Raw genomic sequence first — 11,083 nt, 5'->3', positions numbered from 1 at the left:
AGAGTTACCCCCTTGTTTTCTCAAGTTTCTTCAAGATCTGTGCTGGTTGTTGGGCACTCGATACAATATTCACTTTTTTTTTTGTTTATTTGAGTAGATTCTGTCAAACAAGAAGAGGAAATTTCAGCCTTAGTTCCCAGGAGTGTTCCTATTGGAGGGCTGTATCTTCTAGGTCAGAGCAGTTATAGATAACTTCAGGTGTTTGGCTGTCAAACTTTCAGCTCTTGGAAGCGGTGACTGCAAGTTAAAGAGATATAACTTTCTGAAGAGGATCTAGAGTGCACCGTGTGTGCTGGTATACCAAAAGTTCCAAATAATTCCCAGACCCCAAGGGCAAGCTCACAAGATGAACTGCTCAGAATTGGCTCAAGACACCAGGTGGACAGGACAAGCCCAGGTCATGAGAGCAGTGGACAGTGAAGTGGCAAATATTCCAAAGTTACTCTCAGGCCCCAAGTGTAGACTCACTGAAAAAGTCCTGCTCAGACCAAGCTCAAGTCTTCTGGCAGTTGAGTTGAGCCCAGGACACCAGACCAATGGATAACAGAGGGGTAAAAGTCTAAAGTTACTCCCATGCTCAAAGCATAGACTCATTTTGGGAGGACTGCCTAGAGGAGGTTCAAGTCTACTGGTTGGAGGGGCATGCCCAGACCAGCAGATCTGAGGGCAATATAGACTTCTTTCTCTACTTGGTTGCCTTTTATTTTATTCTCTTATTCTGATTACTTTGGCTAGTACTTCCAATACTATGTTGAAAAGGAATGGAGAAAGTGGGTAAACTTGTCCTGTACCAGTTCTCAGTGGAAAAAATTTAAGCATTCAATTTTTCCTGAATCAATATTATGTTACCTATGGCTTTTTAAAACATGACTTTAATTTCGTTGAGGAAAGTCCCTTCTATGCCAAATTTGCTGAGAGGCTTAATTATGAGGAGATGTCGCATTTTTATCAAAAGTTTTTTTGCATCAATTGATATGATCATGTTGTTTTTAATCTTTCCTCTGTTGACATGTTGTATTAAATTTATGGTTTGGCATGTGTTGAAGTGCCCTTGCATCCCTGGAATACAGACTGCCTAATTGAAAAGCATCAACATTTTTTGATATTTTTATTTCAATTTCTTTTATACATTAAATCACATATGTCACTTAGCTTGTAAAGTGAATGATCCAACATGGATACATTTCTCACCAGTCCAGTTGAGAATACTGTACACATTCAATACAACTTGCTAGTATCTTATTGAGAATGTTTGTGTCTATAGTTATCAGAGATATTGACCTATAGTTTTCCTTTTACTGCATTTCCTTTTCTGTTTTGGGAATGAGAGTGATGGAAGCTTCATAAAATTAATTTGGGATGTTTCCTTCCTTTTCATCTTTAGAAATATTTTGAGTAGAATGGTGGCTAGTTCTTTAAAAGTTTTGTAGAATTCAGAAGTGAAGCCATCAGGACCTGGGCTCTTTTGTTGTTCTTATTAAGAAATTATTACTGATTTAATTTCATTGCTTCTTATGGGTCTATTCAGGCTTTCTATGTTTTCCTGATTCAATATTCATAGAATATATATGTTGAAGAATTTGTTCATTTCACCTAGGTCTTGTTGTTTGATGGTATATAGTCTCTAATAGTATTCTAATGATGTTTTGTATTTCTATTTTGTCTGTTCATTGTTCTATTACCTGTTTCATTGTGAATTTAATTTATCTGTTCCTTTCTCTCCTTAATTAGTCTAGATAATGGTGTGTTAATTTCATCTTTTAAAGAATCAGTTTTTAGTTTTATTTTCTGTATAGTTCATTTTCAATTATTTTGCATTTCATTTATTTCTGTTTAGATCTTTATTATTTCTCTTCTCCTGACATCTTAAAGATTTGTTGTTGCTGTTGTTTTGTCAGTTCCCTGAGGCATGTTACAAGGTTGTCTATTTGCCACCTTTCTGTAATTTTCTTATGCACACTCATTGCTACAAACTTCCCTCTTAATGATCACTTGTGCTGTGTCCCATAGGTTATGGAAACTCAATCATCATTATTATTGGTTTTAATGAATCTTTTTATTTTAGTCTTTACTTCTTCAATGGCTGTGAACTCATTCAGGAGTAGGTAGTTTAGTTTTCGTATTTGTGTATTTTCAAGATTTTTCTGAAATTAATATCAAGTTTGATACCATTGTGGTTGGATAAGATGCTGGATAAAATTTCTATGCTCTTGAATCTGTAAAGGCTTGTTTTGTGCCCTAACATATGATCAATCTTTTCAAAAGTTTTAAAATTCTATGAGGGAGTGAGAAAAATGTATATCTCATGATCTTTTGGTAGAAGGTTCTATAGCTGTATGTCTAGTCAATTTGATTTATGGTATTGTTTAGATTATGCATCCATTTTCTTAGTTTTTGTCTAGAAGGTCTCTCCAAAGGAGTTAGTGACGTGTTGAGATGCACAACAATTTCTGTGTTGCAGTCTATCCTTCCTTTTACATCTAGCAGTCTGTCCTTCATGTATTTGAGTGCTATGAGTTGGGCACATAGATATTTAAAAGTGTTATAACTTCTTGATGAATTATTCTTTTTACTATTATATAATACCCTTTTTTGTCTCTTACAATTTTTGTCTTAAGGTCTAATTTGTCTGAAATCTGTATTGTAACTCAAACCCATTTTTGGTATTCGTTTGCTTGGAATACCTTTTCTAGCCCTTCATTTTTAGTCTATGTATATCTTTATCCATAAGGTGCATTTTTCGAAGGCAACAGATAGAAGGCCTTTGCTTTCTTCATCCACTCAGCCAATCTATATTCTTAATTGTAGAATTTAATACTTTAATATTTAACATTGTTATTGACTATTATTATTGATTTTTATTTCTTACTAGTATGTTAGCCATTCTTTGTATATTTTTTGTTCTCTTATTCCTATCTGTCTCTGTTCAGTTTTCCTAATATAGCACTTCCTCCTGTAGTTCTTGAAGAACTGATCTTACTAAATTCTTTCAGGTTTTGTTTACCTGAGAATGATTTTCTTTTCTTCCCACTCTAAGGATGATATTGCTGGGTATAAGAATCTTGCATGAAATTATTTTTTAACACTTTGAATATAGGTTCCCATTCTTTCCTTGCTTGCATTGTTTCCACCAAGAGTTTCAAAGTTAGAGTGATGGAAAATCTTTCTAAGTAACTTGATGTTTCTCTCTTGTCATTTGTAGAATCTTGTCTTTGTCTGTGATTTGGCCAATCTGGCTATGATGTGCCATGGAGAGAACTCCTCAGGTAGATTCTACCTGGTGTTCTTTGTATTTCTTGGGTCTGGATGTTTGAATTCTTCTCTAGGTTTGGAAAGTGTTCTTTCATGAAATAGATTATCAAAGTTCTTCACCTTATGGGATACAAACTATTCAGATGTTTGGGCCTGCAATGGTATCTATTAATTCACATATATTATCTTCATTTTTTGAGTTCTTTTTTCTTTTTTTTGGTGATTTTTTTTTTTTTTTGTCAGAGGATTTTGTCTTCTAGATCTAAGATTTGATCTTCTGTATGATCTAATTTTTAAAAATACTTTCAAGGGAGGTTTTGATTTCCTGTTTTACAGCCTTCATTTTTAACAGTTCCATTTGATTCTTTTTTTATACTGTCCATATCTTCATTCAAATTACTGAAGGTATTCCTCATCTGTAGAATTTGTCATCTATTTTCGCTTCTGCCTCATTCAGTTTTGTCTCTGTGAATATTCTGAATTGTTTATCTGACTTTTCCACAAGTTCTGTTGTGGCATCTCTGGATGACAAGGAGTTAATCTTTTCCCTTGAGGGAAAGATATTTTCTTGATGAATTATATGTTTCTTTCTAAGTTCTTGGAGTTAATTAAGTAATGTTAGGGGAAAGTTGCACTCTATTTCTCCAATGTATTCTTCAAAGAGGGCCTCATGTTCTGATTGGAGAATAGTGTATGCAGCTAGCTTGAGGTGTTTGGTACCTTCCCAGAGTCTCAGGATCAGGTTTAGCTGGGACTAAGCTAGTGGAGTCATATAAAGGAAAAGATATGGTAAAATATGAAGTTTCAAAGAACACTAGATGTTCCAAAAGTCACTAACAGAGGTACATGTGTTGTTCTCCCTCTGCAGATCCGTATCTCTGATGTTCACTGTGCACTCTGGACCATTGCTGGCACTATATATTCCAAGAGCATGGTGGGAGGGGAGAATGATGGGTCTTTATAGATCCTAGTTAACATACCTGAGAGTTTAAAGGCATGTTTCATAAGTTTTTAAATTTCATGAAATTTAGTTTATTTTCTTTTTCTTTGTTACCTATGCTTTTGCTGTCATCATGAAGAAATCCACTATCATGATGTTTTTCTTCTATTTTTCCTTTTAGAATTTTATAGCTATAAATAGGCTCTTAATCCATTTGAGTTAATTTTCATATACAGTGTAATTTAAGGTTTAAATTCATTATTTGGCATGTGGCTATCCATTTTTGCAGTATCAATTTTAAAAAGATTGTCCTTTCCGCCACTGAATAGTCTTGTCACTCTTGTTGAAAATCATTTGACCATACATGTGAGGGTTTATTTCTGGGTTCTCCATTTTATTCCATTAGTCTATGTATCTTATGTATCTGTATTTATGCCAGTAACACACTGTCTGGTCTGTGAAAATATATGTTGGAGATATATATATATATATATGTATATATATACAGTAGGGTGTGCGTGCCCACCAGAAAGACAGAGAGAGACAAAGAGATAGAAAGCAAGAAATCACTCTCCCGGAGGGGTGGGGGATGGTCATACCACAATCCCTTCTCCTCCATTCTCCTCTTGGGATTTTGGGCATACATGTGCCCAGCATGAGTTTAAGCCATCGGGTGGGTCTGGGACTTGAACTGAGGTCAGCTACATGAAAGTTCAGTGACATAGCCATTACATTAACTGCTAGTCCCATATGTTGTATATTTTCAACAGCCATTAATGGATAAATTTCTATGGTACATGGTAAATTGATTAAAGTTAGTTTTAATGTGAACCAACAGGTATTCTTACTATTTTGTCACTGTTACATAGTAAGTTTTAAAATCAAGAAGTCTATGATTTCAAATTGTTCTTATTTTTAAGAATTGTTTTGACTTTTTGTGGTTTTTTAATATATCATTTTTGTGTGTGGGACACAGAAATTGTTTACTACTTGTTGATGATGATGTGTATAGTATTGTCAACTGGACTGGTTTAAGGTATACTTCATGCTTGGTAAATTCTTCTTATAATCTAAATGATGTATAGTGATTGAATGGGTAGAAAAGACATCTTAACAGTATTGTCTTTTAGGGAATATATTCCAACGTACTAATGTATTTTTAATTAAGAGTATACATGTTTTATATATTTGGTTAAATTAATATTTTATTCTTTTTTATGCTGTTATAAGTGGAATTGTTTTCTTTCTTTTTTATTTTAAAAACATAAATAATTGGGACCAGTAGTTGGTGTAAGTGTTACATTGCTGGACTCCAATGAAGTTGACCATGGTTTGAATCCCAGACCAGTCAGCTTAAAACTCATTCCAGGCATGAGTGCATGCATACCCATAATCCTGAGAGAATAGAGTAGAAGGAATTGCAGTATGGCCATCTCTCCTAAGAGGTGACTCATCACTTTCTGTCTCTCTGTCTCTCTCTGGAAAACACACACACCCTATATCAAAACTCTCCCTAAAATAATAATAATAGTAATAATAATAATAGTAGTAGTACATATGTGTGGGGGTACAATGTGATTTTTCAGTTTAAGATTCTAGCATGTAATCATTAAATCAAGGTAATTAGTATATACCTTCTCTCAACTGTTTCTCACTGTTTCCTGCTGGAAACATATAATATCCTTTTTAGATAATCATGTTGCAATTTATTTTTCTCCATTTCCTCTTTTGGTATTTTGAGCATGCTTGTTTCATGCCCAGTATATTTTTCAAGTCACTGAGTCTGGGACTGAACAATGTTATTGGTCATGTGTAATCAAGCTACCTTTACCACCATGCTGCTGACTGGCACCATGAACTCATTTTTCTACTTATGAGTTGAAATATGTGATGATTTTTTTTCTTTTTGTGCCACTTATTTCATTTGATATATATTTTCCAGGTTCACACATTCTACCTGAAATGACAGGATTTCATATGTTTTAGTGACTGAATAGTATGCCACATATCTATATCTCTGTCATCTATCTGTACCTATATTATGTACCTATTTCATATTTTCTTTATCCATTTGTTTGTTGATGGACATAAGTTGATTCCATATCTTGGCTATTGTGAATAGTGTTGTAATACATACTGGAGTACAGATGTCTTTATGAACTACTGATTTCCTTTCCTTTGAATACATGCCCAGAAGTGAGATTGTTGGATTTTATGAAAGTTCTATTTTTAGTTTTTCAAGCAAGCTCCATGTTTTTAGAAAAGGCTGTACAAATCTGCATTCCTACTAACAGTATTTTTTTGAGAGGTTCCTTTTTCTCTACCTGTTTTTTGCATTTGATATTTAATTTTTTTGTTTTTGTTTTTGTTTTGGCATTTTTGATCATTGCCCTTCTAACTAAGGTGAGATGATATAGCATTTGGTTTTTATTTCCTTTGTTGATATGTAATATTTATTTTTTCATATATTTATCAGTCAATTGTTTGTCTTCTTCTGAGATCTGTTTATTCAGGTCATTTGTCTATTTTAAAATCAGATTGTTTTTTGACTGTCTAGTAGTCTGAGTTCCTTATACAGTCTTGTTATTCTTTGTTTTAAGTATAGGTTGCAAATATTTTTTTTTTCCATTATGTGGGTTGTCTATTCACTCTGTTTGCTGTGCAGAAGCTTTCTGGTTTGATATAATCCTATTTGTCTATTTTTGTTCTGTTGCCCATGCTTTTGAAATTTAATTTAAAAACTCTGTCCATACCAATGTGCTGAAGTATTTTCACTATGTTTTCTTCTGGTAAGTTCATGCTTTCAGGATTTAAGCTTAAGTGTTCAATTTATTTGATTTTGTTTTTTGGTTATCATGAGAGAAAAGGGTCTAGTTTCATTCTTCTGCATATGGATGTTCAATTTTCCTACACCATATTTTGATGAAAGTGTCCTTTTCCCAATGGGTGTTCTTGGTTCTTTTGCAAAAGAACAACTGATTATGTACACTTGAATTTATTTCTGGATTCTCACATGTTTCATCAATCTATGTCTGTCTTTATTACTACCAATACCGTGCTTTTATGGTTACTATAGCTTTATAGTAAATTTATAGTATGTTGTAATATAGTATAGTATCCTACAGCATCATAGTATACTACATACTACCATGTGCTTCAGCTATTATGGGTCTTTTGTGACTCTATACAAATATTTCAATTTTTTTCTACTTCTGTTAAGAATGTAATTGGTGTTGGGGTCAGCAGGTGGTGCAGTGGTTAAGGATGCTGGATTCCCACATGGCCAACTGCGGTTCAAGTCCCGGACCTGGCAGCTTGCTTTTTCACTTTCTTTCTCTCTCACTCACTCTGCCCCTCTCTGGTCAAATTTAAATAAATAAATAAAGTTAATTAAAATAACTCTTTAAAAAATGTAATTCATGTTTGTGGATACTCCATTGAATCTATAGATCGCTCTCAGCATTATGGACATTTTAACAATATTGAGTTATTCAAATCTTTTTTTTTTTTTGGAGAGGTTTTCACTATAGGGCACGTGCACTCGCCAGACAGACAGAGAGAGACATAGAGACAGCAAGCGAGAAATCACCCCCTAGAGGGGACGGTCACACTGCAATCCCTTCTCCTCCACTCTCCTCTCAGGATCTTGGGCACACATGCATACGTGCCCAGTGTGAGTTTCAAAACACTGGGTCTGGGACGTGAACCGCGGTTGACTAAGTGGGAGTCCAGCAACATAGCCATTATGCTAACTGCTGGTTCCCGAGTCATTCAAATCTTGAATAAGAAATATATCTCCATTTTCATCAACAGATGATAATCCTGTGTCCCATAAATATCCTGCCTCTCTATTTCTTTAATAATTATTAGATTTCTGTTAGTCTTTATTAAAACAAAAAAAATTCAGGCACTGAAATACATGAGATACACAAGAATATACAAAAGTTAAAAAAGTATATTTCTACTCCACTATCACAGCAGAAATATCAGTTGGTCATTTTATACCAAATCTAAGCATTTATATCCAGGATGTCACAGAAGTTAACTTCTTGTTGTACCTTATTGAGCTCTGAAACTATTTCCGGTATCACAATGTCCAATAAAATATAACTCAGCTATTCGTTGACAACTGTCTACTATAGGCCAACAAATAGAAGTCTGACACATTCACATTTCATTCCTTCACTGATTCATTTGACTATCAGATCTGGAATGTAATTCATCATTTCTTTAAAACTCTTTTGTTCCTTTTTGATTATTTGGAGAGAACGTATTTTCACAGAATATAGCATCTCTGAGAAGTGTAATGAGTGAGACGAAACGGTGCTCCTGAAGTAGCTATTCAAGTTTGCACTGTGGATAGTAGTCAGTATACATTTTTAGGGTGCTTTTAAAGATTTTTTATTCCCATTAAGAGATGATTAAGCCAGTCAGGAACTTGGAAAACTAGTCACCCCGCATACATCAGGGAATCACAGACTGTGTGCAGTCATCTGTTCCATAAAGCAATTCTGATTTTGCTTTCTCTCTGTATTCTTAGCATAGTTTACATTAGTCTTAGATCATTGAAAAGCTTATTGCTGTTTTCTGAGGTAGGGCCGAGAATGGTCATTCCTAGTCTACTTGGTTAGGTTTTGGAGATTCACAAGAATTAATGAAATTCATGACAAAAAGCTTCAAATGCTGACCTTTCTCTTTCATTAGTTTTCCTAAAACAAACTTTATAATTTTTCCAAAATATATATCTGGCAGTATCTTATCAAGAAATTGCATTTCCCCACCAGTAGGGGAGGAACAGTGTGCCAGGAGTTGACTATTATTCAATTCTTAATGCTGCAGAAGTTTCTGTAGATATTTTTGAAACTCTTCTGTCTTTTGGTTTAGGAATTCAAAAATTTGAGGGCCAAGGATCCCTTTGAAAGGAAGCTGGGCATCAAGAAATGTACCATGAGATTCTGTTAACTTTGATTCAAGCAGATAAAACTCAAGGTATCTTTTTTAGAAAGACCAATGTTCATGCTCAAATCCAATGGCTCTTCTATCATTTTTTTGATCAGCAAAAAACATACAAATTGTCTTTTTCTCCTTCCTTTAAGAGGAGGGATTATCAAATAAGTCTATATATGGAATGCTATGTTTTCATGTAGCAAGGTTTTGAGATTAGGTGTGCTCATAGCCTCCACCAGAGAATCATCCTCCACAATAGTATCTTCTTCAATAAAATCATATTCCCCTTCAGTTAAACCATAATTAGGCAATAAAGCCCCTCTATTGTGGTACTCTGGAATACTCTAATTTTGCTACTTATTCTGCTGATTTCAAATGATTCCTCTCTTTCCTTTGTGATGCTGTTGAATTTTGAATTGCAGGTTGGTGATTATGCACATCTTAACAGCTGCCTGAAATACTCATCACTGTGTCAGAACATAGGGGTAAACACATTATCCAAGAGGGAAAGAATATGTTCATAGACTTTAAAAAGACATCTCATAGTTTGAACTTTCATAACATCTATGTTAGGGCCTTCAGCAATTCTTTGATTCTCTTCTACCATGAAGGGATCAAATCTAATTTTGTCAATACTTCATCTAAACAATATGTTTTATAAATCTTCTGCAACTCTTCATGAAGAAACAGCATTTCATCATTTGATGATTCTGGTCACAAAATTCTATCATCCTAGTCAGACAAACCTGCAATGCATGCACTGCCCCTTCTTATTTCAGAAAGCTCATAAAACGGGATAAAAGATCTTGTTGTTGCTCTCTGATCTGATCTGCTTCAATTCTAATGTCAGCACAGATGGCTTTTTATTCCTAGGTTCTGCAAATTTCTACAAACATGAAATCAAAGAGGAAGCTGATTCAGTTGCTCTTTCCAGTGAGTGGTCATCTATAAAGCAAGTAGTTCACGGTATCTGGATCAGCTAGGAAATCCAAATAAGGAAGAAACATAGAACCAGACAGAATCTCAGGTTTAAGTAAAGTCAGGGATCTGTAGTCTGTTGCTTTAGGAGGCAAAATATAAAGAAAAAGAAGTTCAGTAAGTTTCATTAAATAGTGTAATTAATCTCTTCAACTTCTCAAAGCCACATGAACCTCTGGACCATATTCTAAAGCAGGTTGCTGTAAAAATGCTTTATTTTTTACTTTCTGTCTGGCTTTCACTAACACTTCTATAGACTTCATTGCCACTTTTACATTTTCTTGGTTATAATAGATGGAATACCCACTTTGTGAATTATTTCTATTAACACAGATGCCGAAAACCTTCATGTTATTCTCAGTTCAACAACAAAGGACTCATCATATGTCACATACCTGTACCATAAATAAACAAAGTTTTCCAACACTAATTCAAGAACCTCTGAGAAAGAAGGATCAACCTCACAAGAAATTTTCAGGTCTAGGTAGTTTTTGAGAAGCAAGGGAGGCCTGTGTCATTTACATTTCAGTTTACCACAAACATAACAGCTATGACCTTAACGAAATAATCTTTGAAGTCCTAACTTTGGTTTGTATTTTATTGTGAAGAATACATTTGGTAAGAGAAAATCAGGTCCTAATAAGCAGTAAGATGTGACAACACCAGCACAAATGACCAGAAGGTCATTAAAACATGAAGCATACAGGTGGCAGGCCACAGCAGGAGCTGTAGACCCTGCCCCTATTCTAGCTTTTGTGGCCTTGGCTTGGCAAGGCATTTGGGAAAATCACACAACATGCAGGAAGTCATCATGCTGTTCTGGTCTCCATTTGTTGGACTGCTGCTCTTAGGATAGAGACGCACACAGATCTTCTGTGGCAGGCTCAGTTCCACCATTGACCAGCAGCTCTCAGAAACCAAGGGGGAGTCCCAGCTCCATGTCACTATCTATATTGCAGAGTACAG

At 34.8% G+C, this 11,083-nt stretch overlaps 1 pseudogene; it reads right to left on the bottom strand.

Moving 5' to 3' along the window:
* Positions 1-8,210: 8,210 nt before the first annotated feature.
* Positions 8,211-10,810, bottom strand: LOC102471850 (sorting nexin-14-like; annotated as a pseudogene).
* Between the last annotated feature and the right edge of the window lie 273 nt (positions 10,811-11,083).

The sequence above is a fragment of the Tupaia chinensis genome, unplaced genomic scaffold (genome assembly GCF_000334495.1).
Source record: "Tupaia chinensis unplaced genomic scaffold, TupChi_1.0 Scaffold000357_1, whole genome shotgun sequence".
Taxonomy (NCBI): domain Eukaryota; kingdom Metazoa; phylum Chordata; class Mammalia; order Scandentia; family Tupaiidae; genus Tupaia; species Tupaia belangeri.
The sequence above is the reverse complement of the archived record's forward strand: the minus strand, read 5'-3'. Positions and strand labels throughout refer to the sequence as shown.